The sequence below is a fragment of the Lontra canadensis genome, unplaced genomic scaffold (genome assembly GCF_010015895.1).
Source record: "Lontra canadensis isolate GAN:19392208 unplaced genomic scaffold, GSC_riverotter_1.0 scaffold51, whole genome shotgun sequence".
In the NCBI taxonomy this organism is placed as follows: Eukaryota; Metazoa; Chordata; class Mammalia; order Carnivora; family Mustelidae; genus Lontra; species Lontra canadensis.
In genome coordinates this window covers 1,889,592-1,906,369 of record NW_022631045.1, presented here as the reverse complement: position 1 = coordinate 1,906,369, position 16,778 = coordinate 1,889,592, and the positions used below count along the sequence as shown (strand labels likewise).

At 34.1% G+C, this 16,778-nt stretch overlaps 1 non-coding gene across 1 annotated transcript; it reads right to left on the bottom strand.

Annotated features, from left to right (window-relative positions):
- Nucleotides 1-12,704: 12,704 nt before the first annotated feature.
- LOC116877406 lies at nt 12,705-12,811 on the bottom strand. The gene has a single exon (XR_004384638.1). It is a non-coding gene; the product is annotated as a U6 spliceosomal RNA (small nuclear RNA).
- Nucleotides 12,812-16,778: the final 3,967 nt, after the last annotated feature.

The window sequence follows — 16,778 nt, the reverse complement described above, 5'->3', positions numbered from 1 at the left end:
CCCTCAAGTTCCATCCACGTCGTCGCAAATGGCAAGATTTCATTTCTTTTGATGGCTGCATAGTATTCCATTGTGTATATATACCACATCTTCTTTATCCATTCATCTGTTGATGGACATCTAGGTTCTTTCCATAGTTTGGCTATTGTAGACATTGCTGCTATAAACATTCGGGTGCACGTGCCCCTTCGGATCACTACGTTTGTATCTTTAGGATAAATACCCAGTAGTGCAATTGCTGGGTCATAGGGTAGTTCTATTTTCAACATTTTGAGGAACCTCCATGCTGTTTTCCAGAGTGGTTGCACCAGCTTGCATTCCCACCAACAGTATTTTGCCCTTTTTTTAAAGATTTTATTTATTTGAGAAAAAGAGCACAAGTAGGGGGAGGAGCAGAGGGAGAGGGACAAGCAGACTCCCCACTGAGCCTGGTTCCTGATGTAGGGCTTTATCTCAGGATCCTGAGATCATAACCTGAGCCAAAACCAAGAGTCAGATGCTTAACCAACTGAGCCACCCAGGGGATCCAAATTTTGGCACACCTAAATTTTTACCATTTTAATTGGAACACTACAGACATTTGGAAGAGTGCATAAATCATAAGTATAGAGTTGAATGAGCCAAGTAAACACATTTGTGTAACCACCACCTTAGTCAAGTAATAGCCAAACACCAGAATCCAGCCTTCTGCCCCTACCATTCATGCTCCCAAAGGTTACGACTGTCTTGACCTGAATTCTATGGACTGATTTGCCTGTTATTGAATATTATATAAATTAATTAATATACTCTTGTGTTTGGCTTATTTTGATCAATATTGTGTTAGTAAGATTCAGACATATTGTTGCATGTAGCTATAATTATTTTTATCATTACATAGTATTTCTTTGTGTGTACATACTATAATTTATGTTTTCCCAATTTACTATTATCTTTATTATCAGTGTGGGAATTTTACACATTTTTTTCTTCTGTGAATATTCTTGCTTAATTCTGTAGGTACACTTTTATACCCATTTATGAAATTGCTAGGTCATTGGGTGCATAGGTATTTAAATTTAACAGATAATGTCAAAAAGTATTCCAAAGTCCTTATAGCAATTACGTTCCTTATCTGTACTGTGTGAGAATACCTCTTTCCTTTTGAAATGCATTTGCCTTCCTAAATATGTTTTCTGAGACAGTTATGCCATCAGTATTTTTAAGACACACAGAAGCTATATTATTCTAAGTGTAAAAATAAAATTAGTCCATGATTAACTAAACATAATGAACTTAGTCGTCTTGTAGTTAAGATTAAACAATATGTAAAAGAACATTATATATTAAAAGACTCGATATACTTGGAATTTAAGACTTTACAGTTGAATAATATCTTAACACTGAGTGAAAACTTTCTACCACTGAGCTTTTTAAAGCATTAAAAAGCAGCTGTCCAGCAGTTCAAAGTATTAAAGAAGGTTGTAAAGAGCTTTGGATCGCCACTGCAGCCATTCATACATGAAATTTGAGAAGGCTTTTGTGGGCTGGATGTAGTAGGTAATTAATTTGGGAAAATTCCAGAGGTTAAGACCAGATGAGCTATTTCACTTTTTCTGGACCTGCTGCTGCTGATAAATGGTTGAGAAGTTTTTGTTTATGGAAGGAAACTTCCATAAGAGTTCTGCTTCTCCAAGAGGAAAACTAAAAAAACATTATGCAATATGGGTTAAGTTTCACACCACAAATAGCATGGTTGCTATTTTGTGGCATGGATTCTTCTAAATGACAACTTTTATATATAAATTGTGGAGGTTTTAGCTCAGAGAATAAGAAATTGGCTATCACAGAATTTTAATGAGAATGATAGGGTTAAGTAAAGAATGTACAACGTACCATCAAGTTCTTTAAAGGAGTACTTAAACTAAGAGACTCAATAACTATCTAACAATAGACTTATTGTTACTTAAGGGGAAGTCAATAATTATTGTTACTTAGGGTGAAAAGACATTGGCTTCAAAATTCCAGTAATTTAATGTCTGTGCTAGTGAGATACCAATGAAAATATTGTTAAACTTCTATAGAAGACAATGGTTGCTACTAAAAATATAATTGGTAAATCTCTATAGATGTATAGCTGAATTACTATAAAATTTAGCTTAATAGATAATTATGATATATCTATGATTTTGTCATAATAATTTTATTAGAAGTATGTCGTAAGTTCTAATGTCACATATTCTAAGAAATTTGTTTAGAAACTGCAATTAAATAATTCAGAAATAATTAATTCAGAAGACAACCCATTAAATTATAACCCTCCCCACAGGTTAACTTGGTGCCAAATGTATTGTTTAATTTATCATTCTTAGTATTTTTAGACAGCCTCAAGGCAGAGAATGAAGTAATAATAAATAGGGAATAGTGGATAATTAGAGAAGGAAATGTGGAACAAAATTACTAAGGGCTTTAGGTGAAGTTCATTATTACTATTTAATAGTGCCCAAGAGCATTCGATCAAATTATGGATCAAGTTTAAAAGTGGGCTGAATGAAATCCTTGTGGAGGAGAGTTTTCTTACTTTTTTTTCCCCCCCCTCAGGATTCAGCTCTGTGTTATGAAATACATTCAAAATCTCCCTTACAAGTCATATTTTGACCAGGCTTTATGGAAAATCACTTTGGGGAAATGTAAATGTAGTTGGGGGGTCAAGTCACACATATTAGGATAAGGGAGACTAAAAATTTTAAATGGAGATGAGGGGGAAAAAGTATAATCAAAGAGTCTGAGTTTGTTTGTCAATAGGCTGTATGCCATATAGATTGAGACCATCACATGATTAAGCAGTAAGGCACTTCAGGGATACCTGGTTAAGTGACATATGGTAAATAAAGCCCTCAGGCCACTTAATGCATGGGGAAATCTAGCCTTTCTAACTCTTTTCTTTAGGCTCACTATAGAACATCACATTTTTTTATTAAACTTTTAAAGGTATAAATGCATATTAACTTGTTTTTCTAATTTTGTTTCATTATTTACTGAAGTTATGGTGTGCAACCTATAAATGTTAACCAGCTCATGTGATATAGAGATATTCCTACCAGTTGCTTAAATAAAACCAATTTCTTTAAGCAATGAGTTAGAGATGTGCAATTTCTGTTTATTCCATACAGAACTAGGGCATGGAAATTTGTGGTCAGTGGAAAGAAAGTGTGTTAGGCCTATTTATTCAACTCATGCTGTAGGCTAAGTGACATGATTGGGAATTACATTGCGACCAATAGTAATGATATTAATATTAACAATAGCGTTGCTTATTTCATGAATTTCAAGAAATCTCTGTTTTATTTATGTATAAGTTGACTTCACTGGTGATTTTTATCATGATACTAAGTAGCAAAGACTAATTCCCAAATATCAGTATGTTTTGCCTATAAAGGAAATATATAACACTATTTCAAATGTCCTCTGCACCAATGATAGCAAAGTAGCTACACTATTAAACACATTCATAAATCCATATGAAAATGATTTCATTGTTGTTGTCTAACCTATAGGGTGAAATATATTCTTGTTACTTATTTACAGTAGTAGCATTTTTGGAGTACAAATACTCAAAAATAAAAAAAAAAAGAAAAAAGAGTTCACAATGGCATTTATTGTGTACAAAATCTCAAGGCTAAACTACCCATCTTTATGAACCACTTATTAGTTGATAATCAGTATTTTCTCAGTGTGACTCAATCACCAGTTCCAAGATATTCACTTTGGACCAGGCACATCACAAAGACCTGGGGATATGTAGATTAATAAGTCTTAGAACTCCAGGGGTCCAAAATAAAGAGAAAAGGTAGATACATACTCATCCATTTATAAATTATATGTGCTGTGAAAAATATCCACAAAAGAGATCATGAAAAAGCAAAGAGGAAGAAGGATTTATTGGAGAGTTATAATTTGAGTTAGACTCAAAGTAAAAATACTTAGTTTAGATATTTTCTTACTGAGATAGGAGCACAGAGATTTCAAGAAACAGTATCAGAAAAGACCCAACTCATTTGTGGCAATGGTAAATAGTCCAGTTGCTGAAACATAGGGTAGAGATTAAGTAGTGGGTAACATAGAGGATTAAAAAGGTAAGTTGACTCCTTTTATGGCGATCTGTAGAGTCAATGCTAAAATTACCAAAGCGTGTCCATTCATAATGGAAATGTTATGGGATGATTTTAAGGAAAGAAAGGCATGACTCACTTCCCTTTTTAGAAAAAAGATGGCTCTGACTTACGAAAAAAACAAACAGATTATGAGGTAAAAAGGGGAAGCTTTAAAGATTTACCATATGATGGGGCACCTGGGTGGCTCAGTCAGTTAAGGGGCCGCCTTCAGCTCAGATCATGATCCCAGGATTCTAGGATGCAGCCCTGCATTGGGCTCCCTGCTTAGCAGAGAGCCTGCCTCTCTCTCTCCCTGTGCCTGCTGCTCTGCCTATTTGTGCCCTCTTTCTATCTCTCTGTCAAATAAATAAATAAAATCTTAAAAAAAAAAAAAAAAGATTTACCATAGGAATAGAAATGCGGTCATAGTAGATTAGAAAAATTTGAGCCCAGTGAATAGAATTGTTTGGAGGTAAATAGAAATCATTGAAGAGAGATCCAATAGATGTTTACTGCATTTTTTCAAGACAGAGATGAGATGATCTCTATACCCGGATTCCAATGTGTATCAGGGGTGGTGGGACAGGTAACCACAGAAAAGAACAACTTTTAGGTTTGTATTGGAAGCTCTGAATGAATTGGGATGCAATTTAATATGAAGGGGAAACACTAAAATATGAACAGCTTTGGAGAAGATGAAACAGTCAAGTTTAAAAATGATAAATCTGAAGTACTTGATAGTTATCTAGATAAAGGTGGCAAGTAGACGCTTATTTGACTTTGGGTCTGAAGAAGTTCATGAAACATATCATGTCTGGATAAAATATCTTAGCGACTGTGTGTATGTATGTGTAAACTGCATTTAAGATTGAGATCATTAGGCTTGATTAAGTTACCTAGGGAATGCAGAAGAAAACGAGAACTGAGAGCCAAACCTGAGGACCTCAGACTTTAGATTTTAGAGATTATGTAAAGGATATCCACATCAGTAAAAGAAACTGAGATACGTTGATGAGGTATATAGAGGCTAAGAAAAGAAAGCTTTTCATGAAGGAGAGAATGATCAAACTTTTCAAATGCTAAGAGTTTGAGGAACAGATTTTAGCAACATGGAGGTAATTGTAAACTTGAAAAAGAGTTCAGTACACTTTTGGTAATGAAAGCAAATTGAAATATGTTGCTAGTGAAGTAAGAAAGTGGAAATAGCAAGTGCAGATAACACTTTCCAGATGAAGAATAGAAAAAATTGTGTATTAGTTAGAGGAGACTGCTAGGGCTCTGTATTGTCAATCCATAATGTGCTTCCCACACAAATTAAAAATTACTTTAGAGGTAGACACAGTAACCAAATAATTGGAATAATAATTACCATGGAACATTTTATTATTGGTACATTTTAGGTTGGAATATATGGCTAAAGTATGCTTCCAAATGGACTTGCTAATGTGTTCTGCCTCACCTCAACCCCCCAAAAGGTTAAACTTTGAAATAGAGCTCCTGAGGGCAAGTTTTAATTTTCTCTATAGAAACCCTTACTGCAAACTGTTGCTTGGTCCCTATAGGGGGTAGGCAGGACAGACTGTGTGCTCAAACCCAGTAACAGATTAGTTTCACCAGATCAGGAAACCAGAACAAAGACAAGCTACCAGAAAAATTACTCAGAGGCAAGCATGCCCCCATCCATACTCAGCATTGAATATTTTTACTGGCTATTACAAATTTTGCTCATTCAGAGCTTTGTTATGGCCTTTGGAAGAAACAAACAGAAGTCTCTCCTGGTTATCCTACCCTTAGCTCCAACAAAAGATTGCTGCTCCTTAGGTAATTATCCTGGTTCCCAAATGGGACACTGTAGAATCTTCCTCCAGAAAGTAAATAATAAATTAATTCTAATCCCACTATGTGTCCAAGGATGAAAATTTACTTCCTGTTTTATTATCCATAATATCTCCAACTGTGTTCTTACGATTAGTTTGCCCAATTTTCTTCAATGAAATTAAGTGGTATTATCTATGCAATGCCAGCAATATAATAGAATCCTGCATTTCAGTGACTCGTCATTACCCTGAAGGAAGGAAAACATATTTCTCTGTTCTCCTCTACTACGTATGTCTCCCTTCCTTCTCTTCACACTCCTGACTTTGCTCGTCCAGTCTATCTAAGACAACAGGGACAAGCCTGTAGACCCACGAAGTCGGGTTTGTGGACCTGTCTCCGTGAGATAGACTGCACTGATGAAACACCGCCACAAAGAAAAAGAGAAAGTCACCATGAGATTTGGGATAAGTGGCATTTAGGCCAGATCTAAATGAAGGAGGGTTTTGAGAGGCTAAAAACAAAGCTAGGCTTTTTGCAGAGGGGTCAAAATGAGGTCTGGTTTGGAAAGTGGACCAAGGATACCGTTTCTGTGGAATCTAAAGTCAGTTCAATATGGGATGTTATGTCTAGAAAACTATTATCTGCATCTTTGCTCCTGGATTAAAAATTGAGGCAGCTACTCTGCATCAAGATGACTTAGATACCCAGGCAAGAGTGGCATGTTTTATTCTTAGTAATATATTTGCAAACCACATTTCTGCTGATCTGATTTTCAGGGGACTGAATCTCTCAGTGATTAAGAAATGAGTAGTCACTAAAGAAGGTGGCTGTTAGGCTACGTTACAGCTGCAGTGAATCCCTAGAGACATATTGTTTCATGTTAACTTTGAGCTGGCCTTGTCTGTTGTCCCCGTCTAATGAATGAGACGGCCGATTTTAACTTTCTTATTTTGTGTTAATTTTTATTTCCTCGTTACCGATTTGTTATATATCAGAATCTCTTTGTTTGCCATTTTCTTAGCCTAAAATGGTCTGGCCTCATATATCCATATGAGTCGCCCACCCTTACTTTTTTCTTGAATGTCATTGTCACTGCAGTCTTCTCATCCTCTCTAAAATTTCAGCTTTTTCCCCTGAAACTTATTATCTCCTTCTCTGCATTATTTTCTTCTTATCCCTTATCACTATACTTACTTCCTGTAGGGAGAAGCCTCTAATATGGTCCCCAGTGTTCCCCACCTCCTGGCATTCAAGTCCCTGTGTAATTTCCTCTCCTTTAAATATGGGCAGGACTCATTGACACACTTCTTACAAGGACGATGTGACCTAATGGAGGGATGCCATTTCTGAGATTAGGTTTAAAAAAGTGGTGGCTTCCACCTCTCTCTTTGGGGGAAATAAGCTGATATTGTATGAGTAACCCTATGGCCAAGATCCTATGGCAAAAAAGGATGTCTCCAAACAACAGCCAACAGACACATGAGGGAGCTTGTTAGTGGAACTTGTGACCACAGCCATGAATGAGATGTTGACAGAAGCCTTATGAGAGACCCTGAGCCATAAGCAGCCTGAATAGCTGCACCTGGATTTGTGACCCACAGAAACTGTGAGGTGATGCATGTCTTAAGTTACTTACTTTTTGGCATAATTAAATATGCCATACAAGTACTAGATAACCGTTACTTTTAGTTAGCTTGATTACCGTTTTAGCAACTAGAATGTTAACCTTTGTAGGGAGTGATTTGGGATTTGTTTTGTTTCCACTGTTTTTCCTTATTGCCTAGAACTGGGAATAACATTATAATTGCATATTAATATATAATTATAAGGCATCCGGATTTTGGCACTCTGATAAGGAAGTAGAATATGCTGTCTTAATACATCTAACTTATCATGTAATATAAGGGTTACTTGTCTGATCACACAGGGGTTTTTATCCAAAGGAAACCCACTTAAAAAAAAAAGGCACAGAGAAAAGAACAGGCTGGAAATTAGCAAGTCCTTTTGACACATTTGACCCACATTACACATGACCGATAATGTGTTGCCTTTTATTAAAAATGAAGAAATAAACAGCACAAGAGTTCATCAGCTGTACCTCAATCTTTTCTTCATTCTTGGAGGTTATGCAAAGAAATAAGTCTTAAAACAAATTTTGTAGCATCTTTTTGTTGATAAATATAGCAATTTACTAATTATATCCCCGATGAACCACAGACAGCTTTCATTTGTACTGAATTCTTGCTTATCTATATCTACCAATTACTAAGCAAAGTGGTTTTGTAAGTTGACATGTATTACAAAAAATAGCATATATTCTAAAAATTAAAATAATTTCTCCATTCCAGTCCTGACCACTCCACTTCTCTCATGAATCATGTTTCTTTATTTGTGGAGGGAAGTTTCTAGGACCATCACTCTATTGAATCAGTCCATTGTATTATCCCTGTCCCAAATATCTATTTTTAAAACTTAAGCTTTATTATAATTCTTAATAATCTGGGACACAAGTTCCAAAACTTTATTTATTTTTTTAAAGATTTTATTTATTTATTTGATAGACATCACAAGTAGACAGAGAGGCAGGCAGAGAGAGAAGGGGGGAAGCTGTCTCCTTGCTGAGCAAAGAGCCAGATGCGGAGCTCAATCCCAGGACCCTGCAATCATGCTCTGAGCTGAAGGCAGAGGCCTAACCCACCAAGCCACCCAGGGGCCCCCTAATACTTTATTTTTTTTAAAGAAGGCTTTATATATTCTTGGTTGCAAGTCCATTGAGAAAGGCTTATTGAACCCACTTCACAAAATTGTGAATTTCATTGAGGTGAATGTACAAATCAAGTTGGAAAGAAAAACAACACTTAAAATATTGAGTTTATCCTTACATAAAATTCTTGCACATCTTTAATTTATTTCCAGACACCATATATTTTTGCTGTAATTGCTGGCATCACTTTAAAAAATATATTTTGTAATTCTGTATTGGCAGTGAATAAAATTGTAAATGATAATAAGAGAAATAATAATATGAAATGATAAGAGAAATCTTTGATTTTCATGTAATTAAATTTATCAATTTTTGCCTTGTCATTTGTTGGGCAAAAGTCTTATACAAGAAGTTCCTTTTCTGCCTCTAGGACACAATGAAGTTTTCCTTAATTTTCCTTTATTAGCGCTACAATTTAACCTTCAAAATTAAATATTTAATCCATCTAGTTTCCATCCTTGAATGTCGTGTTTGATTAAGTTTCTGTTCTCTAGATGGAGAACTAAGCTTCTTGCTGCAATCTACTTAAACTCTCTATCTTTCCATAGTGATTTTTGGTAATGCTTTATTGTATATGAAATGGCCAGATACAGTAGTCTAGTTTCTAGCTCTCTATTCTTTCAATTGGTTTATCTGTGTGTGTGTGTGTGTGTGTGTGTGTGTGTGTGTGTGTGGTTTGTTTGTTTGTTTGTTTTTTAGATTTTATTTATTTATTTGAGAGGGAGAGAGAGAGAGAGAGAGAGGAAGAGAGCATGAGAGGGGAGGTCAGAGGGAGAAGCAGACTCCCCATGGAGCTGCGAGCTGGGAGCCTGACATGGGACTTGATCCCAGGACTCCGGGATCATGACCTGAGCCGAAGGCAGTCATAACCAACTGAGCCACCCAAGCACCCCTGTATGTTTTTATAAATGTCAAAATTTAAAAACATGTAACTAATACTATAGCATACTATAGTATATCTTATTTTATCTTCTTTTAAAAAATTGATTGGGCTCTTGTGCATTCTTATACTTCTCTATACATATATACATAGAACATTGTAGGTTTTTTTTAAAAGAATAAAAATCCTATAATGGGGATGGATAGAATTTACATTAATTTAAAAGTAGAAGACAGAATTGAAGAATTTAATAGAAGAAATAGATTGTTACCTAGAACATATAAATAACTTTGTCAAATTAACAACAAAGATAATAAAGCTGTAACAGAAAGTAAATAAAGAATATATATTTAGCCAGTTTATGGAATAGGAAACCAAAAGAGTCAATAAGCATATGAAGACATGTGCTTAAAGTCATTGGCATTAAACAAGGTTGGTTAAATACACTGGGACATCATTTTATATCTCAGTTACTTTCACATTAAAACACTTAATAATTCCAAGTGTTGATGGGATGTTTCACGAAATTATAAAATTCTGCTGGTTATGAGATTATCTTTGGAACTCTCCTAGAAATCCAAATGCAATTTTTTTTTTTATGCTCAGCACAGGATAAGTGCTCAGTATATTGTGTTTACTGCCTTAGACAATCAAAGTAAAAAAAAAATTACATTATCAAGAATGTATCAGCTTGAACAATAACACAACCATAATCTCACCTTGCTCAATAAAGGTAATAAGACATGCAAATATCTTGGATTTCCTAAAACCTATATTAAGATGAATTGCTGATGCATATTTCACACAGATAAAAGGTCATATAATCAATCTTTTTATAGTCATAAACAATTTGGGGCAACTTCATAATGTGTATATAGCAACAGTGAGGTCCTTTGTAATGTTTTCTGTAACAATTAAGGGAAACAACTCCAAGAAGAATACAGATTTAAATCTCTTAATTTATGGCACATTTTTTTCTTGCCTTTGATTTTTCCCTTTGATAATTATTTATTATCTTCACACATTTAAATATCATCTTTTAACTTAAGACTAATTTTATAGGACCTTTTTTCTGTGTATGCAGCACCAAAACTCTTAATTCACTTATCTTAAGGTACCAAAAAAACCTTCTTTCTTCAACATGATGGACATTCGTATCATTATGTAGTATACAAGAGACAGGAAAGAAATGAATATGAAATCAAAGTACACATCAGAGTGATCTAGACGACGGGAAAAAATGGGCATGGCAAGAGGAAAACAACTCAAGAGTTTAAAGGATCTTGTAAAAATCAAAGCAGTAATGAATTTCACTAGACACAACCAGCCCCTGTTATCAGTAGATGAATGGAAATCTCTGTTTTTCTTACAGGGGTAAGAGTAGGAAAAGAAAATGACAAAAGACAAGTGAAAGTTAGGTAGTTGAGGGGAAAATTATCTGAAGATAATCTCTTATTATGAATTGCATTTTATTTTAATGAAGTTTATTTATGTGTTCAGTTAAGTGTTTAATGTCCCCAAATTCTATTCATTTTTCGTAGCTACAAAACCCACAAAATGATATCTATAATAATTATTTCCTCTCGTCCCCCACAGAATGATTTCAAAGATATTATTTCAGTTATTTCACATGGTTATAAAAGTAGTTAGGTCAGGCACAAGATATTATTAGCAAACCAACACTGTATTTTAAAAAGTCAAGTTAGATCTTCTGTTTAGTTCACTAAACTAAACCTAATTTTTCTTACTCCAAATGCCGTATTGCTGCCATGTACATTATTCTATAATATTAGGCAATTGTAGTAGTTTCAAGTAATTCAGCAGATACAAAATGAACCTTACTTAAGTTTGCATGTTTAGGTAAGAGAACAGTAAGTGATTATCACCCTAATCTGGCACCTTCTACTAATCATGCTGATAATGTTCTATGAAGCAGTTTAAAAGACAGTCCTTGTGTTTACTAAATATAGTTTTGGCTTTAGGACAGATTTAGAATTATTACTTGTGAGACAAAAATTAAAAGATGGTAACATGCTAAACTTCATTTTTGTAAACACAGAAGTAAAATACATTATGGCTTTTGAGCCAAATGAGTAAGAAAAATGAAATTGGTTGGGGCAGGGGTGGAGATCCGGTAGGTGGATGGACAAGGACAGTTCTAGCAAAATGGCAAGAGAATCAGAAATAAATTTGACGAGCGTCTGTGTGGCTCAGTGGATTAAAGCTTCTGCCTTCAGCTCAGGTCATGATCTCAGGGTCACTGGGCTCTCTGCTCAGTAGAAAGCCTGCTTCCCTCTCTCTCTCTGCCTACTGCTCTGCCTACTTGTGATCTCTCTCTGTCAAATAAACAAATAAAATCAAGAAAAAAAATAAATTTCAAATGTACCAGCGGATTAAACTGCAAAACAGTTTGAATACAAACAAGAAATGTATTTTGAGGAATAACCCTGTGAGATTGGGGGGAAAAAAAAAAAGGAAAGAGAAACACTAACTGCTAGTAGAGGAAAAGCAATACAGGAAAGAAAAAGAACAAAGTGAACAAACTGCAAGGAAAATAAATGATCAGTGTCTGGATCATCCCACGGGCACTCAGGTCATACAGTTGGAGAAGTTTAGTACCTAATTATGGGCAGGGTCAAATCCACCAAATGAACTTATTTCTCCCTCTTATCTTTCCTGCATGACTGTACCCTAATATTTACAGACTATGATGTTTCTCTTTTTGTTAACTCACTACCCCCCATGTCCTACCAGGGCTTTCATTACAGATGAATTAATTATTTTTCAATGTATTCCATGTGCAAATCACTGTTATATTTGTTATTAGGCTTTAAAATGGGAAAGAAGAATGATTATAATATCATATTTTAGTTTTTAATTTTCTTTTGTAAGAGTAAGGAGAATGGGGAACAATGATTTAATATAATGGAATCTCTCTGGATTAACTGTATTTTGCTTTAATAAGCTTATTTGCACATATATATTTGCTATTTTAAGTTTTTAAGTGTAAATTCCATGCTATTCATTACATTCAAATGTTGTACAACCATCACCACTATTTTCAAAAATTGTTTAATATCATAACAAAAACTCGACTTAATAAACAATTAATAATATGGACTACTTCATAAATTCATATGATATTCTTGCACAGGGGCCATGCTAAGCTTCTCTCTACTGTTCTAATTTTTGTAAATGTGCTGCCAAAGTGAGCACTTGAGTAGTTTTTCTCACAGTCGTATCCATGTTAGAGCTTCAGGAAATCCACCAAATAGAATGATGGCATTCTATTGGAAATTAATAGTAAGAAGAATTTGTGCCACATGTCCCTGCTCTCTGCTTCACTCTAAATTCTAAATTGCCAAAATTCTTCACTCATTCTTATAATTCTAGGATAAGATTTATTTGTACTCAAGCCTGAGATCTAAAAGTGATGCAAAGCACCAGCTTAGCAGAATTATACTTTCTCAGTCAACTGGGGTTTGAGGCTTTGATTGATGTCATTATGTGATATTATGTAAAGCAAGCTAGACCTCAAAGGAAAGGTATTACATATGCATTTATCTGCAGATTTAAATTCATTATATTTAATTTCTTAAAATTTGTATGTTTAAATTTTGTGTATCCAACTGTTTTAACAACATATGCTGGGATCATGGCTACAGCAGTGTTACTTGAATTACATGAACGTTGTGCTATATAAGAACCCATTCTCTGAATATCCTTTTTTAGCTTATATAATGTTTAAGCATTCTTGATTTCTTTTTTAAATAAGGATTTTATTTATTTATTTGACAGAGAGAGAGTGCACACAAGCAGGAGGGGTGGGGGAGGGACAGGGGAAGAGGCAGAGGGAGAGGGAGAAGCAGAATTCCCGCTGAGCAGGAAGGAAGCCTGACGCTGGGCTCCATCCCAGGACCTGAGATCATGACCAGAGGAGCCAAAGGCAGATGCTTAACCAACTGAGCCACCCAGATTCCCCTTGTTTTCCTGATAAATTTCTTAAGTATATATCTGGTAATAAGCTCAAGGATTATAAAAATGAAAATTCTATTTTGAAAAAGTAGTGAAAAATATTTTTTATTCTAACACTTTCTAATCATTTATATCCTTTTAAAGTAACTGTTAAAATGGAATATTCTTAATAATAGATTGAAAACTATTTTTATAGGCCTGGTTAATCAGGTGTTACTTTATATAATGAAAGGTTATTGATTTTCACATTATACATAGTATGTCTTCCTGAATGAAATCCATTTGTGTCTCAAAATGGAATATGCATACTAAAACAATACAATAAGTAATATTCAGCTGCTTCCTTGATAAACATGTTCCAAACAATTAAATCTCAAATTGCAGCACTCCAAAATGCTTCCTACTCATGTATTATCTTACTTTATCTTTTGTTCTGCTTTCTTTATAATTTACCTTAGGCTCGATGCTTCTTAAACTCCCACATACATCCCGTCCCAGGTCATGTGAATTCATTCATTTTTATTTCTTAACAGGGCCACTGTTTTTCAGCCCTATCCTCTGCCCATACTTAGCCCCCAGGAAAATACTTATGCTTAAAACCAGTCATATCTGTCAAATCATTATCAAGTGATCAGTAACTTTGGGACTTTCTATACAGTTCAAATGGTTTTTCTAGCATCTTGGGTAATGTTAAATGCATTTTTGGTTAAACACATCTTACTTTTCACTTGTCCTATATTTTTAAATAATTTCCATCCCAATAACCTATAGATCTCCTCCTCTTCACCCCACTTGAGCAATATTGTCACCAAGACTGCCAGGATGTTAGCCTACTCCATTTGCAAAATTTAAAATGTGGAATTTTACTCTCTGACCAGAGCCTCATACCCGGGCGACATTCTTCTACTTCACAATATACTGGAAATTAAATGGGCTCTGAAGTTTAAATATAAGTTTTACACTTACTGACTATGTGAATTTTGGAATAATTCTTGATCTCTGAACCTCATTTTTCTCTCATTTAAAATGAAAAGAAAATTACTCTGTATGCCATGGAGTTTATTTAAATATATGTTTAAATATATCTTTGCCTATAGTATATCCATTTTGATAATTGCAGAAAGCAGTTAGATATATATTTTTCTGTACTTCAAAGAAAAGTCAATAAGGTGAAAATACCACTTTTGGTTTTACACTCCAGATATAACTATATGGTAACTCGTATATATGTCCTTAATTACCATCTCAGAGAAAGAAGAAAATTCTCTACTTAGGGCTATCTTATTAACTTTAGGTTTTTGTTTTTTTTTTTCTTTTTGCCTGGAGGGGATTAGTTTCATGATGATCATCTTTTTCTCTTACATTTTAGAATAGGGTTAATAACCAATTAGAACCATGGAAAATGTGACTGGAAGATGTCCAATTCTGTGGCGTGAGAGAACACACGAGATAGATAATTATCACTGGCGTTTGTTACCCTACAAATATAATCATGTTTTGAAATGTCAAAATGTTATATGATTTTTACAAAGGTAAATAAATTGGCAATGCAAAACAAAACCAGCAATTATTCCCGTAGCTAATTCTGTAATTATAGGGGATTTTTTGTTTGTTTAAAGGAGGAAGCTAATATGATCATACATTCAATAACTGAAAGGTTTGTCACAAAAATGGGATAACTTTCTGTGTCATTTTGCCATCATTGTCAAAAGAGAACTCAGGAAGTAGTTCAATGGCTTTGTATTTGGGGAGGAATTCAAGCAGCCTCATTAAAAGATGTCCACAAGCAATCTTTGTGTCATCAATATATAAAATTGAATGCAGAATTTAGTAACAAATTTTTATTGTTTGTATCTTTAGAGTGTTTTTTCAGCTTTTAATAATGTAATTAATGTCAGTATCAGTCCATAGTTTAACATACTTCTTCTTTTGCAAAATATTAGCTATTATTTTTATTCCATTTAAAAAATGAGTTCATTCTGAAAAAAAAAAATGTGCTCATTCCGTAAGTCTGTTGGATTTTGCAATACAGCTTTAAACAAAGCAACAGATGATTTCTGGTTCTTTAGCTAAAAATTCATCTCTAAATATGTCCTCCATTTCTACAACACACAATTTGCCAATATGTTCTTCAGCTACAAAAGCTGAATATAATGAGAAAACAGATTTTCATTTATATTGTCACATTTGATTACTTCTGTTTCAAGTCTTGTCTGAAACTCTGACATACATATCAATAATTACCATTATTCTTATTTAAAAGCAAGCAAACTTCAAAGGGTCTTTCTTTTTCCCTTTCTTTCTATCTTTCTTTCAAGTAGTGCTTTCTTGGTGTTTGTGTGCCACCAACACAACACATTGTTTATTGGCAAAAAACAGGAAACAATACCTGGGATAGCTGGAACAAGAGCTTGCTAAGAGAGTTTATCTAATATTTGCATAGACATTCAAAATGATTAGAATCCTTGCGTTGCATTAATAGTCCTGATAAATGAAGGCCAAATCAGAACTAATCAAATTGATATACTGGGGAAAATTAGGGATGGGTGCTACAACTACAAGTATGTGTAAAATATATTTTTTGGCTTCATAAATCTTTATAATAAACCTTAATTAGTATTATTTTTTAAGAATTACTTATGATTATCATGTTGCATGTAATTTAACATTAGAGAATATTTATTATATGTTGAATATCTCATGAGGCTTTTTATAAACATTGTTATCCCAATTTACTTGAAATTAAGCATAATTGTTACAGTAGCATACATGTATTTAATTAGCAACTGGGTAATGATTCTGCTATATCACTAGTTAATTAAGATTTACTTTACTGAAATTCTAAGGAAAATAATGAGTTAAGGTCAATCAACCATTGATGAAATAAAACGTTATCAATGCCATGTAAAATCTAGCCTATCTGCCACTCTCCAGCAATGAATGAGTTGGTCAATGGCTCAGTGAAACAGTAAGCAAGGCAGATTCACAATTTATTAAAAATATCTTTCTTCCCAGAACACAAGAATCTGCACCTAGGACCTTCACAACAACCCACACAGGAAAGCTGTATTTATACTACTCAAATAAAATCAAGGAAAAATAAAATCATCTTGATATAGAACTTTCCGTGCAATTGATGCAATAACTTCACTTTAAAAAACATTTTGTTCTTTTATTTTTTAATGTAGACAGAAATACTGTTGGAGAA